This window comes from Dendrobates tinctorius, unplaced genomic scaffold (genome assembly GCF_039654945.1).
Source record: "Dendrobates tinctorius isolate UK_male_01 unplaced genomic scaffold, ASM3965494v1 ptg000192l, whole genome shotgun sequence".
Taxonomy (NCBI): domain Eukaryota; kingdom Metazoa; phylum Chordata; class Amphibia; order Anura; family Dendrobatidae; genus Dendrobates; species Dendrobates tinctorius.
The window spans coordinates 11,779,186-11,783,425 of NW_027361859.1; the positions used below are offsets into that span (position 1 = coordinate 11,779,186).

At 44.9% G+C, this 4,240-nt stretch overlaps 1 pseudogene; it reads right to left on the minus strand.

Annotated features, from left to right (window-relative positions):
• Nucleotides 1–304: 304 nt before the first annotated feature.
• Nucleotides 305–688, minus strand: LOC141055865 (non-histone chromosomal protein HMG-14 pseudogene; annotated as a pseudogene).
• Nucleotides 689–4,240: the final 3,552 nt, after the last annotated feature.

The following is a 4,240-nucleotide window of genomic DNA, read 5'->3' on the forward strand; positions in this document are numbered from 1 at the left end:
ACAAGTACAGTAATCTTAAACAATACAAGTCACGACTGGTACAGGAGGAGAGAGGACCCTGCCCGCGAGGGCTCACAATCTACAAGGGATGGGTGAGGATACAGTAGGCGAGGGTAGAGCTGGCCGTACAGCAGTTTGGTGGATCGGTGGTTACTGCAGGTTATAGGCTTGTCGGAAGAGGTAGGCCTTCAGGTTCTTTTTTAAGGTTTCCATGGTGGGCGAGAGTCTGATATGTTGTGGTAGAGAGTTCCAGAGTAGAGGGGATGCGCGGGAGAAATCTTGTATGCGATTGTGGGAAGAGGAGATAAGAGCGGAGTACAGAATATTCCTCTGAATTGTACAAGGGAGGTACAGGAACCACTGATAAAAGACTTAGAACAGATGTAGGTTATTCAGATTTGGAATCCTTGTCTCCATCGGATGCTGGGGCCTCGTCGCTTTTTGTCTCTCCATTTTCAGATGGCAGGTCCTCCTTAGCGTCTTCTTTGTTAGCGTCTTCAGTCTGTTTGCCTTTAGCTCCCTTCTTTCCCTTTGCTGGGACTTTTTTGTCCTCCTTCTCCTTTACTGCTGCCTTTTCCTTTTTTGGCTTTGGTTCGGCTTTTGGTGGAGCAGGTTTAGCCGACAACGGTGCCGACCTCCTCTTGGGCTCATCCTTGGCATCTCCAGCATCGGCGGCATTAACTTTCTCTTAGGCATGGCGTCTGCTCTGTGCTAGAAGAACGGTGCTAAAATTAAAAAAAATAATCCCTCCAAGAGTAGAGAGTGTCCAGCAGCGAGAGGCGGCGGCGGTAACGGCCGAGCTGTGTGTCCGCGGCGCTGAAGTCCCAGCTTTATCTTCATAGTATCAGCTCTAATCCAATGGTGAGAGAGCGATTTACCCTGAAGAGTCACAGATTGGGGGGTTATTAGAGAAACGTTATATTTAGGGGGGTTTGTGAAGGAAACGTGTGTTAGCCTAATAGTACGATGCCCCCTTTTTGACCCCCACACAGTATAATGTTCCCCCAGTATTGATTTCCGCCATAAACATTATGATATTACAAGATGCCCCATACAATATGCTACCTCCCAAACCACTAGATAATAAATCCTCACTTATCCCAATTCTTTATACTGTCCAGTGCCTTTTTCTTGGTTCCCCCACAGAGTATAATGTTCCCATAGTACCTCCATACCCAATTTTTTCTGCTGTTGGTGTTTTTCATGTAATATATGAAGTGTACACAAAAATGCTAAAAAAAAACCCATCATACCCAGAGACAAAAACACTGTACAATGTACATATTGGCCTCAGATATCTCCTGCCTTGTTGTTCTTACAAAAAATCTTTTATAAAAGCCTTAAACTTCTTTGTCTGACTCAGACCTGAGATCTAACGTGATAGAAGATTACAGTGCGGGGAAGACGGGAAACCTTCATATAGACGGCCGGAGGGGATGGAGTCAGTGACGGACTCTGGCCAAATATGTTTCTAGAGCCGTAGTAGAAGATGAAGATGTCGTCCTCACCATGAAGTAGTTATTTCTCCTGTCCCGTGTAATGAATATCTCCTGCAGTATTGCTAATGCCGATTCCAGTGTCGGTAAATGAGACGAGAATTAGCGTTATGGAAAATGGGTCTATGAGAAACGTATTCAGCTGCCGACTCCGAGGAACAAACTGCTTGTTGTCTGTGTCCTAAAATATATACCGTATATATTCTAATATAAGCAGAGGAACCTAATTTTGCCATGAAAAACTGGATAAACTTATTGACTCGAGTATAAGCTGGGTATTCATTGTCCCCTCATCCCGATCCTGGCATGCATGACTCCCCCTTCCCTGACCTTGTATGAATGACTCCTTATCTCCTATCCTTGTATGAATGGCTCAATATCCCTTATCTTTGTATGCATGGCTCCTTGTCCTCTATCCTTGTATACATCCTAATTACCTTCCTGCGCATCCTCACTGCATCTTGTTCCAGCACCTCTTCCTGCCGAGTGACCATGTGGCCCCGCTCATTAAGGTAATGAATATTCACTCCACGCTTATGGGAGTGGAGAGGGGTGAATATTCATTACCTTAATGAGCGGGGCCACATGATATCTCAGCCAGAAGAGCTGCTGGTGCCGGAGCGAATGAGATGCAGCAAGGACGCACAGGAAGGTAAGTAGGATGTGAGCCGGCGACTCCGGCTGACACTGTATGTGCTATAAGAGAAATAAATATTCATTGCCAGTGGAGTGAATATTCATTTCTCTTTAGCAGCAGGCACAGTTACAGCCGCAGCCTTCGGCTTCTGACTCCTGTCACCCACTGCTCTGCCGCTCCCCCTCTTTCTGGGACAATGACTCGTGTATAAGCCAAGGGTGCGTTTTCAGCACAAAATAGTGCTGAAAAACTCGGCTTATACACGAGTATATACAGCAGGTTTTATTAGTAAATGTCAGGGAAAAATGCAGAATGTTGTAAAATAATGAAAACACCATTGGTGCTTGGGTTCCCCGTCAGTCTCTGTATTTCCTGCTCAGTTCCAATGATCTTGGGATTCTTACAGCCAATCAGTTGCTGAAGCAGTGAGTAACATAGCCAGTGATTGGGAGCATGGAGGCGATGTGTTAGTCAGCAATACAAATTATGTTCCAGTCCATACAAGACTACAAAATACCACTAGAGTTGAGCAAATTTGTTTGGGTCTCCCTGCTTATTTGGCAAACTTCACAAAATACCTCTATAAGTGTAAAAAGCAGAACGAGGTCCTGAGTATTTTAAGCAATCATAATTTATTAATTACATCAAACAAAATAAATACATTAATTTGGAGTACCACAAACCAATCAGGAATAGAGGGGAAGATTTATCAGGTATAGAAGTCAGTGAATTTTGTACCTGAATACAGCTTTGCAGACAAGCATATCTTTAAAGGGAATCTGTCACCCAATTTTTCGAGTATGAGCTGCCAGCACTACCATCAGGGGCTTATCTACAGCATTCTGTAATGCTGTAGATAAGCTCCCGATGTAACCTGAAGGATAAGAAAAATGAGTTATATTATACTCACCCAGGGGCGGACTGGGTCCGGTTTTGGTCCGATGGGTGTCGCGGCCCGGTCCGGCGCCTCCCATCTTCTAAAGGTGGCGTCCTCTTCTTTGCTTCCCGTCGAAGGTCCTGCATAGGCGGAGGATGGGAGGCGCCGGACCGGACCGTGAAATCCATCGGACCTGGACGGGAGCCGGACCGCCAGTGGGTGAGCATAATATAACTCATTTTTCTTCTCTTTCAGGTTACATCGGGGGTTTATCTACAGCATTACAGAATAGTAAAAAATCCAAATTATGCAAAAGGTAATATCATAGTAAGCAAAGCACCTTAATCGACAGATGGTAGTAAAACTCAAGAGCTAAATTACTTCCGCTCCAGATATGCGTCAGAGAGCATTATCTATCAGTGCAGAGGAGCATAAGTATAGTAGATCGCTATTAAAGTGCAGAGGTGCCTATAGTGCAGCAAGACAATAAATATTAAAATAGTCCATGTGCTATCCTGAAACTTACATAATAGTAGAAAACTGGGCCCGGCCTCGATTAAGGTATTTTGTGAATCTAGTATTTAGAGTTATTTTCTACTTCCTAATCTGTTTTTGGGATTTATTTGTGGTTATTAGGCAAGTTATACTGCTTACCGAATAAGCTGCAGAGGGAAACCGGATACATGGAGCGCACCAGCTGATAGGGGTCACTGTCACAACACATACATGGAGAGCCCAACACACAGGCTGTCCATGCATGTGTTAGTGACAGTCGCAACACATGCAGCTGCGACGCTGATCAGCCGACGCCCTCCATGTATCCGGGTTCCCTCTGCAGCCTATTCGGTAAGCGCTATAGTAATTAACTCTTCTCATTCAGGTCTCTCCCATATCGGATCCTCTCATGGAAGATCTTCCACATTAAATTACAAATCAAAGATGGATATGGACAGATACAAGATGGCGGAGAGGATATTACACCTCACCCTAGAGATCCTCTTCCGGCTTACTGGAGAGGTGAGAGACTCTGATGACGCCACATTACATCATTCTTATCTATGGGAATAACAGATGGACAGAACTGGAGAGGTGAGGACTCTGGAAATGTCTGTAGTGAGATTTATTAATGTGTCTCTCCATAACCAGGATTACACAGTAGTGAAGAAGACCTCTAGTGAGCGCTGTCAGGACCCTGTGTCTGAGGGATGGAGAAGACTCCTGAGCCCAATC